The sequence below is a fragment of the Canis lupus genome, chromosome 25, assembly GCF_003254725.2.
Source record: "Canis lupus dingo isolate Sandy chromosome 25, ASM325472v2, whole genome shotgun sequence".
Classification (NCBI taxonomy): domain Eukaryota; kingdom Metazoa; phylum Chordata; class Mammalia; order Carnivora; family Canidae; genus Canis; species Canis lupus.
The window spans coordinates 11129157-11143971 of NC_064267.1; the positions used below are offsets into that span (position 1 = coordinate 11129157).

The window sequence follows — 14815 nt, forward strand, 5'->3', positions numbered from 1 at the left end:
TAGTCTCTGAGAAATTAATTACCCAGCATCACTCGAATGTGAAGTCTGGTGTGTATGACTTCAAAGAGCTGGATCTGCTTCGTTTTCAGCTTTAAGGGAGGCCCTCTCCTTGGCGTCAGATCTTCGGCTGCCTGCACATCCCTGCTAGCTGCTGGAGAAATCCCAGCTCATTTCAGCCGCAGGGAAGAGACAAAACTTCAAAGTCCCCTGGGGATGTTACCTCATCTGCTCTTAGGTCAAATACTTTCTTTTCATTGTCAAAGCAGCCTCTACTTGTGAGTTCGTTTTTTCCAGCCCTGGCTGCTGACATCTGTCTACCTACAGACAGGGGTATCACCTCTGCCTGCCTACCGCCCTGCATTTCTGGGCTCCAGGAGATGCGCCTTTGGCATATCTTGTGCTCTTAGCAAGTGGCCCCTTGACCTTTCTCTACTTCACCTGCTTCTTGAGACTGAAGTTATTAAAAAACAGACATTAATCTAAAAACCTGTTAGATGGGCACCTGGGTGGCTCAGTGGTTGAGCGTCTGCCTTCGGCTCAGGTTGTGATCCTGGGGTCCTGGGATCAAGTCCCACATTAGGCTCCCCACAGGGAGACTATGTCTCTGCCCCTCTCTCTGTGTCTCTCATGAATAAATAAACTCTTTAAAATTAACAAAATAAATAAATAAAAACCTGTTAGAGAAGCCAAAGGCCTTTGATGAATAATCATACTTTAAAAAGGAAATTAATTTTATGGCATAATGAGCACTAATATGCTCACCTAGGGTTAACGGGTGATAATCAAGCAGGCATGACCAAAGTGAGCTGCACCTGGAGAGGAGACTATGGCAGAGATGGCATTCCAGCCCTGCTGGTGGCACAGTGGGGAGGAAAAAGTGTGGGACTCCTCCTGCCCTGCTCCTATTGGCTTAGCATTTTGCACCAGCCTATAACCTCATAGAACTGTAAACCTTTACAGAATTTACAGGATATGGAGTGAGGGCAATTGTAAATGTTAACAGTTTTTCCTTTCTAGACCTACCCATTGTTCTTTTTAGCCAATCTACCAGGCCTCTCTCTTTTCATTGGTGACTTTAGTATATTCGCATGCATTTTGGTAACTGATATATTTGGACTTATTTCTACTACTCTATTTTTTAAAATTATTATTATTAGATTTTATTTATTTTAGAGAGAGCGCGCGCACGCATGAGCAGGGGAGAGACAGAGGGAGAAGCAGGCTCCCCACTGAGGAGGGACTTGATCCTAGGACCCCTGGACCATGACCTGAGCTGAAGGCAAATGTCCAACCAACTGAGCCACCCAGGTGCCCTCTACTCCCTATTTTTGTTTTCTATTTGCCATGCTTCCTCCCTGTCTCTGTCTCTTTCTGTTTTCAATTAATTAAAAGTTTGTTTATTTAACTCAGAAAAGCTGTTATATTCACAGTTATGGCCTTTATATGAAAGGATACAGATTAAAATCAGCAGTGGTAAAAGCATATAAGTGGAGTCCAGGAAGACCAAGCACAACTTCCAGCTGTCTTCTCCCAGAGGATTCACGCACACAGCATTCTATTCTCCCAGTAACAATGTGTGACACAAGCAGAGGGCTTTGCTTACTAGGAAAGCTCACATGATTCTTGGTGTCCAGGGTTTTTGTTGGGGGTCAGTTACTTTGACACTTTTGTTACTTGGGCCTTTGGAGTTATAACCAACAAATCACTGCCAAATCCAATATTGTGAAGCTTTTGTCCTATGTTTTCTTCTAAGAGTTTGAGGTCTTATATTTAGATCCTTGATCCATCATGAGTTATTTTTTGCATATGGTGTTAGGTAAGGGTCCAGCTTCATTTTTTTGCATGGATGGATGGATATCCAATTTTCCCAGCACCATTTGTTGAAAAGACTGTCTTTTCCCCCACTGAATGGTCTTGACACTCTTGTCAAAAATTATTTGACCATATACACAAGGGCTTATTTCTGGGCTCTCTCTGCCTTTAATTTTTTATCCCTACTTTTTGCCTCTGCAACTTTGTAAACACAACATTTTACATCTAATTCTTTAGTGGTTCTCAAACTTGAGTGTGCACCAGGATTTCCTGGAAGACCTCCCAACACAGACCACTGGGCTCCTTATCCCACACTTCTGATTTAGCAAGTCTGAGATGAGGCTTGGAAATTTACATCTTTCTTTCTTTCTTTCTTTCTTTCTTTCTTTCTTTCTTTCTTTCTTTTTTCTTTCTTTCTTTCAAGAAAGGGAGGGTAGGAGAGGAAGAAAGAGAATTTCAAGCACGTTCTATATCCAGTGCAGAGCCCAATGCAGGGCTCTATCTCACAACCCTGAAATAATGACCTGAGCCAAAATCAAGAGTTGGAACCTTAACCAACTGAGCTGCCCTGGCACCACACAACCTTTTTATGATAAGGAAATTGAAGCATAGAGAGATAAAATAATTTTACTATGGTCATAATGCTAATGGATGGGATTGCTGGCATTTGAACTCAGGCACTCTCCTTTCATCCCCTGTCCCATGCGTTATCTTCTATGGAAACAATAGGTATAATGGTAATTAGAATTGCAACCAGAAAATATGTCAGTACTTGTGTCAACCACCTCACTCAAATTTAGATAAGGAGATCCAAGGCAAATGAAGTCACATTCCGACTGTTGTTAGATTTAGTTTACTTTTTCCTTCCTTTCTTTTTTCCTAATAATAGACTTGGAATAAGATGGTGGCCCCATGAAAGTGGGGTCACAGGGATCATGTCCCACAGTGGATAGGAGGTCAGCTTTGCCCTCAGTTCACTGACCAGCTACTCCTGATCAGGGTATCTTGATAGTCGCAGAGCCTGGGGAACATGTCCTCAGAGGCCACTAGATGTTGATTTTATGACTTCACTCCCTTGAAATTTCCTAGGAAAAATTGGCTGTCCTGTTATCACCACAGCTGAAAGGGTCTCTTGGCATTTCTCTCTTCTGGTGGATTAACCACAGGGCAGGATTGGTGAAAGGGGGGGATATGAGGTTCATCTGAGTGGATTATGACTCAAGACCAATGTTTTATCCTATTTTAGTTTCTCTATAGAACCAGTTTATTTAGGAGTCTAAACTCATATGTTTAAAACAGAAATGTTTAAAATGTTTTTCTAATAATTTTGTCCAACCAGCCTTGTCAAAATTTACCAGAGTGGCTCAATCATTATTGATATCTTTGTCAAATTTTATAATTCTTTGGGCATTCTTGTTTTAGAATAGTCTCATTTTTATATTTAAGGCTCATTCACTCCTGTTCATTTCCAAACTTCTACCTCAAAAGTCATTCCAAGCTTTTTTCCCCCCTCATCCTCTTAGTACCAACTAGACCTATCTTGGTTCTTGGGGTTTATGAGGTTAAATGTGGTTTGTACAAGTGTGATTGAAAGCAGTTTTGATTCCTCCGACAAGATCAGATTTGATTTAATAGGGGACATACCAGACCACATGGCTCTGTGAATTGTACTGGCTTCTCCTCCCCCCACCCCTCATTTCCACCATCCATACCAAAGATGCTCCTTCCCATATCTCTTGATCCTGGGATTATCCTTTTCTTCAGGTTAACTGTCTTTGATCTGGTATCAGCAACATGACCCAAACCTAGTTATTTTGTCTAGAGTCTGTTTGACCTGTTAGAAACATACACATCTTTGTCTAGTCAAATGGTGGATGTGGTCATTCCACTATGAAGACCTCCCTCCATCTTGCCATCACCCTGAAGTTTCTCTTTCTCTTGCTCAATTAAGAGGGGCAGATTAGACCTCTACTGATTAGACCTCATCAGATAAGCTGATGTTCAACCAGGGAATGAAATACAACTCACCCCTTCTTGTAGTCTTCCCAAACCTTTATAGCTGATTCTCTTGGGGTCTTACCCTTGGTTTTGGAAAAAGGAAGAAAATGGCTTCTTTTCATAAACACTGTATTAGTCAAAAAGCCAAGGACTTCTTTACCCCTTAAACTTTTTCTTATAGTCATTGGGTGCAGGATGGGGTGGGAAAGTAGGATTGGCTCTGAACTGGTTGCCTCTCAAAGGCCCTGAGGTGAATAGATAACCCCAACTGATGGCAGCTCTCTGAATGTGGGGTGCTTAATGTCTCTGGTTAATTCCAGGACACAGGAAAAACTTCATTCGATGTTCCATTACATATAATTGCATGTTTTAATAGTTTGGGGTAGAATTTACTCGAGTTATTTTTCAGCAATAAAAGATCACATTATTAAGATCTCTGTGCTTATTATGAGACCCAACATCCATTCTTCCCATCCTCCTTGCTAGCAGAATCATGATGTTTTTCATGAAGAAATACTTCTTTCTTCTCTCTCTCACATTATTTTTCTGGATCATTTAAGAGTAAGAAACAAACATGATGTTTCTTCATTCTTAAATATTTCAGTGTATATTGTCTTAACTCAAGGAATTTTCCTATAAAACCACAGGACAATTATCAAAACCAGCAAATTAACATTGATAATATATTATTCTCTAACCTATAAACCTTATATGCATTTTGTCAATTGGCCCAATGTTATGCTTTACAGCAAAAGAAAATCCAAGACATTTAATTGTCATGTTTATTTAGTGACAATTTTTAATCTGCAACTGTTCCTGAGTCTGTCTTTGTTATTTCATGACATTGACCTTTTTTAGGAGTATAGGCTGGTGAGTTTGCAGACTGTCCCCAGTTTCAATTTGGCTGGTGTTTCCTGGTAATCAGATTCAGAGAGTACCTGTTGGTTAGGCCCATTGGGCAGAGCTCAATTTCTTTAAAAAAAAAAAAAAAAAAAAAAAAAAGATTGGGGCGGCCTGAGTGGTTCAGCCTCGCTCTCGCTCTCGTTCTCGCTCTCGTTCTTGCTCTCGCTCTGCGTGTGTGTGTCATGAATAAATAAATAAAATCTTAAAAAACAAACAAACAAACAAACAACAAAGGGCAGCCAGAGTGGCTCAGCAGTTTGGCACTGCCTTTGGCCTAGGGCGTGATCCTGGAGACCCGGAATCAAGTCCCGCATCAGGGTCCATGCAGGGACTCTCCCTCTGCCTGTGTCTCTGCCTCTCTCTCTACTCTCTGTGTTTCTCATGAATAAATAAATAAAATCTTTAAAAAAAAAGATTGATTTTAGAGAAGCAATGTGCGGGGGGAGGGGCAGATGGAGAGGGAGAAAGAGAAGGAATCTCAAGCAGACTCCCTACTAAGTATAGAGCTCCAAGTGGGACTCGATCCCATGACCCTGAGATCATGCCCTGGGTTGAAATCAAGAGTCGGATGCTTAACCAACTGAGCCACCTAAGAGCCCAGAGAATTTGCATTTCTAATAAAGTCTCCAAATGTTGCTGAAGAAACTCTTGAAGGGACCACACTTTAAGAACCACTGTTTCAAAGCAAAGATTTGGTAACTTTGGGAAGTAAGATACTTTGAGTTTCTGATTTAAAAAAATATTTATCGGGATCCCTGGGTGGCGCAGCGGTTTGGCGCCTGCCTTTGGCCCAGGGCCTGATCCTGGAGACCCGGGATCGAATCCCACGTCAGGCTCCCGGTGCATGGAGCCTGCTTCTCCCTCTGCCTGTGTCTCTGCCTCTCTCTCTCTCTGTGTGTGTGTGTGACTATCATAAAAAATATATATATAAATATATTTATCATTTCCTTCCCCAAACTACATATACCTATAAAATTTTGCATTCAATCTTTAGGATCTACAGAATTTCCACTCCAGGCTAATCCATAGATGTTCTAGGAATCCTTGAGGATCTTTAGAGGCTGGTTGTATTATTTGGGGAAACTCAAGTATTAAAATGAGGATTTGCAATCTTAGGAGGCTACAGTAACCTGAGAATGCATATTCAATTCTTTCATTCATTGCTTTAGCCAGCAAAGGTTTCTCAAGCTCTTGCAGGTGGCAAGTATTGTATGAGGTGATGAGAATAAAATCCTAGCCTCTACAGAGGTCACAAATGACCACCCTGTGTGGCCTACACCACACATGCAAGTAACAGAGATGTGACATGGACCTATAGGCAACTGTACCCTTCATGATAATTACAATCTCAGGGAGAGGAACAGGTTAAACCTTTCCACTCAAGGCCCTGCCAAGTCCAAGGGGCAACCCCATCCATTTTTTAGTTCAAGGCCGATAGTCCCATTTCCAGGTTGTGTGCTTATTTCAGCCCTTGTTCTATGACATGTGTGTCTGGTCTTTCCTTATGAAGTTCCTTCTGTGTTTGATCCTGGTATTGTGAGGTCAAACCAACGAAGCACTTAAACAAGAGGGCTATGGAAAGTTTCACAGAGAAAATGGTGTTAAAACCAAGATCTCATTGATGAAGAGGAATTAGTTAAGCCAAGGGACATGGGAAGGGGGTAATTGTGTTCCATACAGTGAGATGGTATATCAGAAAGCCTTATGACAAAATTCAGGTTAAAGCATTTGGACTGTTTCCTTAAAAAAGAAAGAAAAGAAAAGAAAAAAAAGAAAAGAAAAGAAAAAGAAGAAGAAAGAAAGAAAGAAAGAAAGAAAGAAAGAAAGAAAGAAAGAAAGAAAGAAAAGATAATATGAGCTACTGAAGGATTTCAAGGAGAAGACGGAAGAGGAAGAACTGGCATACTGGCATCATGGACACATGTGGCCAGTGCAGTTGCACAGGATGTGTACTTGGATGGTTGGAGTTTAATGCTCCTATAGCTGCTATCTTAAAATTCTTAAGAACTTTCTCTTTGAATGTGTTTTCTGGAGGTGAAGGTGAATGTAACAGTGGAGTATATCTGGAGCTTGGAGCCTCTGCTCATGTGTGATTCCACCACTTGATACCTTCTTGCTTCTTAGAATATGTTCTTGGTCACCTATTTCCTATGTCCTCGTGCCTGGTCCTGCCCAACTCCCTTTCCCAACCCCTGCCCCACTATGGCTCCTGCCCTACCCCCAGGGAAGTAAAAGCAGGAGGCCCATATTCTGCTATCACCTTCCATTCTTGGGTAGGGCCTATGTGCCCACATGTGGAAGATTGAATACAGCCTCATTGCATCTTGGGGCAGAGCAAAGCAGTAGCCATCCCCACCCCCAGCTGGCAACCCCATGACATACTCAGTGAGCAACCCAGGCAATCCATTGTCCCAAGTACATCCCAGTGTGGAGGCTGCAACCCCCTGGGGGTCACCTCAGCCATGGTTTGGGACAGTGGAGCCTGTGAAGAAAGGAGATTAACTTCATGCCAGCTTAGGGTTGGGACCTGGTATTTCCCTGGTCCTGACAAGAGTTTTTATTTCATAAAGCTAACCACAGCTGTGATGTCAACGATGTGAACATAGGTGGCATTGGGAGCGAGACAAGAGAACAGGAAGCGAACTAGGACATTGTACAATGTGACTGACCACTCTGAGGTAAGTGCCCGGGAAGAGGAAGAGGGCTGGGTGAACTTGACAGAGCTGGTTGAAAACCAGAGGATTTGGAGAGGAAGGAGTCAGTGATCCCACACTTTCAACATAAGCAATGAGGAAATAATACTATAATTCACCATTATAAGAAAGAAACATAAAAGGTAGTGCATATGGGTAAGGGAATATGCTGGGGAAGGTAGGAATTCAATTTTGGATACAAGTGTTTGAGCTGTCTATGAACATGCAAGGAGAGATGGCCAGCTGCCATTTGGGTGTATACCTCTCAGAAGTAAAGTCTGCCTAGAAGCCTGGAGCTGGGAATCCAGCATATAGAGGAAGCTGAAGAATATGCAGAATGTCTTCTTTACAATAGGCTTTCTCCAGGTTTTACCAAAAAGAGATGGTTGTTCTTTCCTCTCTTCAGTGGAGACTGCTTGCCCCTAACCCCACCCTTCACCACAGGCCAGGAAGACGAGGTAAATACTTGAGAATGTTCCTATCTCCCCCTTACCATTTCAGACTACCATCCTCTCCCTTCCCATAAAGAGGCTAATGCCCTGATGATGGGCCATCCCCCACCCCTCCCCGTTGTTATCTCTCATCCCATTAGCTTTCACACTCATGACTGATAGTTTGGGTTCTAGGCTCACAGTATGCCCTCTACCCATGTGTTCTTGTGAATGATTCAGTCAACACTCCAGCCCCACAATTTCTTGATTTTTCATTACTTCAAAGACCTTCATGATCACTGTACTTGAGCTACCACACCTGTGACTCACTCACTATAACCCTAAACAACTGTGGAATGGAATGTCACAGAATCCATGAATGTCATGGAATCCATGAATCTCCTGATCTTTCCCCTCCATCCCCTAATCTTTCCATTGATCTCACTCTCTTGTTCTCAATATACCTCTGCCTTGACTGAGGTGAAACCTGTATCCTACTGCCTACTCCATTTTCTCTAAACCATTGGCTCTTTTTTATTTCCTTTTCTTTCCAGCCTGTACCATGTGATAAACCATTTCAATCCCTCTCTCACTCATTATATCAAACCCTCTCCCTTGGCTCTCTGCCCTACCCACCCTGTGCTCCTCCAAGCTACCCATTAGTTGCTGCGGTTCAGTGTGCCTTCTTCACTTAACTATGAAGCACTGCTAAATGAAAATCCTACTACAGCCCTCAATGTCACATCTTCAATTTAGCTGAATCTCATTGGGTCCATCCAACATTCTACATGTCCATGTGTCAGCTCCTTCTCTTGTTCTCATTAGTGTTGAGGTGCGGTATTGCTCATTTATAATGCTACGGTGAGCATGGGGTGTTTGAGAACTGATGTGAGAAAGAGGGAACCCCATGAACTCAATCTCAGCAGAGCAGAGAGGTCTGGAGAGAGGTTAGGAGGAAGAGCTGAGAGAGTAAAGGCTGGAGAAGAGCTCAGAGATCCAGTTTTATGTCCTGCCAAGGAGTCTAGACTTTATCCAGAAAGTTACCAGAGCCACTTAGTGACACTCAGCCAAAGAGTTACATGATTCAATTTGTGTTGTTAAAAGATGCCTCAGTTTCATTTAGAAGTGGAATCACCAGGCTTGGAAAGACTGGATTAAGGTGAGAGGTGATATGGAGAACAGGGGAGGTATCAAGAGATCTTAAGGAAATAGAATCATCGGGACTCAGTAGTTGACCAATACATGATATGAAAAAGAGCTAGGAGTCGGATAAAGACTGCCCAGTTTCAGTGGGGCTCTTCACCAAGACAGGGGTGAAGAAGCTCAGCATCAGGAGAAATAAGCTCAGCTTGAGGAAAAATACTAGCTTCACTTTCATATCAGCTACTCCTCAATTCACTGCAAATTGGTTTTTATCTCAACCACTGAACATGCTGTTATTAAGGTCCCCAGTAACTGTCAAGTTGACGAGCCCAATGACGAGCTCAAGTCCCTATTTCACTTCTCAGAGGCATCGAATATTACTGACCACTCTTATTAATACTAGACAGATCCACTTGGGTGTCTGGTGCCACAACAAACTTACCAATCACAGTCAATTCAACTGATCATCTGCTTCCTCAAACCCACTGTTGTCTTGTATCCCCGTGGGACAGCACACCCACCTAGGCACTCCCTTCCAGTTAGAGCTCTGCAAGTCCCTCTCATTCACCTCCCTCATCTCATAGGCTATAAAATCGATTTTCCCAAGTACATCTTCAATCTGAACTTACTCTTCATTCACAAAGTCCCAATCTTGGCTCAGGTTCTCATCATTTCTCACCAGGTTACTGCAAGTGTCATTTCCCTGGTCCCTCTTGTCCCTTACTCCTTTCCTTGCCTTCTACCCTGCCACCCGAATTATTTTTTTCAGATGAGAGTCTGATTCTGTCCTACCCTTGGTAGAATCTTTCAATTTTCTTTACCACTTTCAAGACGAAAGTCAAAAGCCTTAGCTGGGCACACAGGTCTCTTCCTAATTGGAACTCTTCTTACTTCTTCAGCATCAGCTCCTGACTCTTCTTCACAGCTACCTAGAATCCTCTCCCAGCCCTGAACTCATCATGCATTTCCCATTTCTGTGGGAACAGAGAGCTGTTACTGTTCTCCTGGTTTGGAAGTGCTTCACTCATTTCTTCATCTAGAACTTAAATTCTAGTTAACACCTACTTGTCCTTCCAAATTCAGCTCACTTCAACAACCCAGGAGCCTTCTCTGAATTCTTAATCTGAATTCAATGCCTGTCTTCTGGACCCCTAGATGGTTGAGGTATTCCTCTGTCATAGAGTTTTACCAACAATGCTGTATAATAATCCTTACCTCTATGCTTCTCTCTTAAACTAGAATTTGCCCCCTACATTGAGTATAGTGTCTGGCATATAATAGATGTTACATAATCAACTGTGTAGCAGGGTTGCTAACTCATGCATGGTACCCTTTGATGTTTAGACAAAAATGTAATGACTTTGGTCTCTAAGTAACCTTAACATTTTCTCATGCTCCCATTGAATGACTAGTGGGAAATTTTTAATTAAATATCTGTTGTCATGTAAGCTTAGCCTATCTGATAACTGAAATGGTTTCTTCAGGTAGCATTTTGCTTCTCTTAGATAATTATTCATTCCCTCACCCAGCCCTCCCTTCCCCCTGCTTCTTTTAACAAGATGGTACCTGATGTTTGGGGGAGAGACATGTGGCTTATTTGTCCTGTGATAGTGAAGGAAGAGAGGTTCCTCGAACTTCTGCAGGTACTAGAGTCCATACTCTGTGGTATCTGCTGGCTTTTGGTGTAAAGTCCCTCTCTGCCTGGTTGTTGCCTGCCTAGTTTATCCTGAGTCTGAAGTCTGTGGCTGGTGAGTTCATGATCTGCCTTTCTGCCGTGGGCAATAATCCTAGTGGTGCCTCCAGCTGGCTCCACCTCTCCTTATTTCTCATGGATTGCGAAATGAGATTTCATTTCATTCCCCATAGGACGAAATCAAATATTGCAGTTTCCAAGATTCAGTTATTGAGTTTTCTGTCAACACTCTCCAAAATATTTTCTCAGATTCTCTCCTAAGCATTCACAACAGGAAACATTTTGTCCAGCTTACCTTCTGTGGATTTGGATTGTCAAAACAGTACTCATGTGAAATATGCCCTCCCCCAGAAACATTTCTCTGTTGATCCCAATTGAGCATCCTTGATAGAAAGTTAGTCCATCAATGGTGTGTGTGATATTGTGCCCCCAATGGTGTTTAACCTACTCAAGAAACAACAAACACATCCTGTTCCCTGGGGAAAGGATTTCTCCTAACATTCCCAATAAAATCTAGTAAACAGAGGTGTGACTCATTTCATTGAGTCCTCTGAAGAAAGAGTCAATGAGCAAAGACTCTTTCATGAGTCATCTGGTTATGCTATTGGACAAAAACCATCTCAAAGCACTTACCACAAAGGCAATCTGAGAGATGTGTCAAACATTTCCTCTTCCTCCACGACATGTGTTAGAGGAAGTTTATACGCTCAGTATGCACAATGCTATGGTTGAACATTTGCTCCCGAGCCCACCACTGCCTCTTCATCTTCTGGTTCCCTCTCTCACTGTGGGTCCAGAATCACCTCAGCAAGGGCTCCAAGCAGAATGGAAACCCCAGCAAGCAGGTTGGAAGAATGAGACCAGGAGAAATGACAGGAGGATAGAAATGTGGAGAACCAAGGAATACAACTAAAAAATCAAAGGAACAGTAGCAAAGAGGTGAAGTGAAGGGGATGGTTGGGATCATCAGTTCATTCTTTAACTCTTTCTTGGCCTTCTAAGTAAGCCCAGATAATCCCCTTGTACTCACCTCCACGTGCCCACTTCATCACACTTGTGTGACACTTGCATTAGGACTTGAACATTAAAATCCAATTTGGCACCAAAAAGAGAAAGTTTTGGAGGTACCAGGTAAAGTCTGAAAGGCCCAGATGTATCTGGCACTAGAACTAATTTTTGAATAGGCTTTGGATTCATATCCCAAGATTGGATAGTCCATATCAAGAATTATCAAAATGCAGGAGGTAGGAAGAAAAGAAAGCTGATGGGGGTGCCGGGGGGCTGGCGGAGGGTTCAGGGTGGGGTCAGACAGACAGATGGACAAAGAGGGATGTTACTGGGCAGCCCCGGTGGTGCAGCGGTTTAGCGCCGCCTGCAGCCTGGGGCGTGATCCTGGAGACCCGGGATCCAGTCCCACATCGGGCTCTCTGCATGGAGCCTGCTTCTCCCTCTGCCTATGTCTCTGCCTCTCTCTCTCTCTGCATCTCTATGAATAAATAAATAAAATCTTTTTTTTTTTTTTTTTTAAAAAGAGGGATGTTACTCAGGATAGGAAGAAAATACACTGGGACAAGGAGAACGGAGTCAGACCCTGAGAACAAGCAGAAGCAGAGCTCAGAGTGTGTAGTAAAAGAATGTGTCCAATGTCCTCAAAGCTATTTGTGTACCCAGGTAGGTACAAAGCTGGCTTCATGGGCAGGAAAATTAACTTTCCCAGAGCCCTGCACTCAGAAGGACCTGCACTTTGTTTAATGCTCTGCTGTTACCTTCTTGGAATTCTTAATAGTTTTTGAAAAAGGACTTTGTTATTTTTATTTTGCACTGGACCCCACAAATAATACAGTCTGTCCTGGGTGACAGTGTAAAGGGTTTCATCCGCACATGCCATAGCAAAGAGCCCTTGACTCATGACAGACCGATGCCCCCCCAGTCTGTCCAGTGAGCAAGGAAAGGGAGGTTCCTCGGCTGTTACCATTTAAGCAATTTCAAAGGCCCTCATACACACTCAATTAGCAAACAAGAGGCTTAGGAAAGATGCCTTTTAAGTTTTAAGTTTTTTTATAATATCAAGGGCCTCCTGGCAATAAAGTTAGTTAGTTCTAGTTAATGCTAGAAGCCATCTTTAGTCTAGATTTGAATGAGCTCATTTCTAAGAACTCTCAATAAGTCCACCCTTTGTAGAAGAATCCTCCAAAGAATTATCAGTAAGGTTGCTTTTAGTGTTTGACTTTATATACTTAATAAATAAATATAAGACCATATATTTGTGCTCTACTTACTTTTCTGTGCTTTTTGTTATCAAATGTTGGCATGTTTATAGTATGAACTGGTTTTCCAGTAATTTACTCTCTATTTATAACATTATGAGCATAAGAAAGACAGATAAAAAAAAAAGAAAGATGGAGATAAAGGCGTCAATCAAGGTAACATGAACTTTCAATAGGTAGTATTAGTATTTTCATACTACAGGTATAGAAAATAGGTGTAAAAAAAACCCAAAAAGACTTTCCTTGTACCTTCAGTGTCTCACATATGCAAGCACACACACACATGCAGACACACAACCACAAACACACACACACACAAACGCACATTTCCATCAACCTAAACCAAACAGGCATGTTTGGTTTTTCTTCCAAATCAGTTGAGTTAAATAAAGGGTGCACATATTTTCACCATACAGGAAAGAAAACGATGCTTCTGTCCTGTTCATTTCTGTATCCACATTGCTCAGCACAGTATTAAATCAATATTATATTTGTTGAATAAATGAATGAAAGCCGTCTGACTGAAAACGTAGTAAATTTTCCATAATTTCAATGCCAAACATTGACATGGTTTCAAATGATCAGTTAACATTGTGAACTGTTGAAATAGTGTTGCTATGCCTATGGGTACATAGAAGAAGACCCTATACTCGCCAACAAGAGAAGTAATATCAGAGAGATAGATGGGCAGAGAGAACATTGAGAAAAAAATAGGAAAGAAGAAAGTTTTTGGTATTTTCACCCTCATTCTTTTGCTTTGTTATCCCTCTAACCCTCCTTCCCTTCTTTTTTTGTTTAAAGATTTTTTTTATTTATTTGAGAGAGAGAGAGAGAGACCATAAGCAGAGGGAGAGGGAGAAGCAAACTCCCCGTTGAACAGGGAGCCTGACCCAGGGCTTGACCCCAGGAAGCTAGGATCATGACCTGAGCCAAAGGCAGATGCTTAACTGACTGAGCCACCCAGGTGCCCCTCACCTTCCCCTCTTAATAGCCTCCACTACTGCTTTCATCTGCTTCTTTGCCAGTGACATCTATAAATGCAATATCTGATAAATTCACTCATACTAAAGTATGAATGGCTGCTACTATTTTTTGAATGAGCTTTCTGAATGAGTGTATTTATATTTTAATAAAGGATAAAGGAACGAGTTACCACCGTGGCACTTCCAGAATTAAGAAATGCCATAGAGATGTAAGAAGCTGAGAGTGGTGGTAGTGTAATTTAAGTGGAAGTGACCCTGCTTTAAAAAATAAGAAGTGGGATCCCTGGGTGGCGCAGCGGTTTGGCACCTGCCTTTGGCCCAGGGCGCGATCCTGGAGACCCGGGATCGAGTCCCACGTCGGGCTCCCGGTGCATGGAGCCTGCTTCTCCCTCTGCCTGTGTCTCTGCGCCTCTCTCTCTCTCTGTGACTATCATAAGTAAATAAAAATTTAAAAAAAAATAAGAGTGTTCCTTTTGAAATAGAATAAGTGCCCAAGTTGGGGGCATTCCCATAAAACTCCCATACCTTTTACTCCTTTTTATGTGCCCCAAGTAAGCTCAATGTACATTGAGAGACAGACAGACAGAAAAAGAGAGAAGCAAGCAATACAAGAATCTGGGGTGATTGATCCAACTGAAATACCATGTCTGAATTTCAAATCCTCAGTGGGAGCTCTGCTCTCTTTTCGAAGGAGAAAGCAGCCAGTCCTGAATGAGTCAAGGCAGGACAAGCCCTCGTGGCTGTCTAACCACAGGGCTGGAGTCTCTTGGGCCAGGCTCAGCACATTTTGCCCCACCTTGGGCTGCTTGGACAGCCAGACCTACATTTTAAATCAGTCTTTGGCTTGCCTTTCACCCTCAAAGTCTGAACTGCCAAGACAAGTCATCTTCTT

The 14815-nt window shown here is 42.4% G+C and overlaps 1 long non-coding RNA gene across 2 annotated transcripts in view; it reads right to left on the reverse strand.

Moving 5' to 3' along the window:
- LOC125753681 (uncharacterized) overlaps positions 1 to 14815 on the reverse strand; it is an 82671-nt gene that overhangs the window by 37593 nt on the left and 30263 nt on the right. The window lies entirely within an intron of this gene.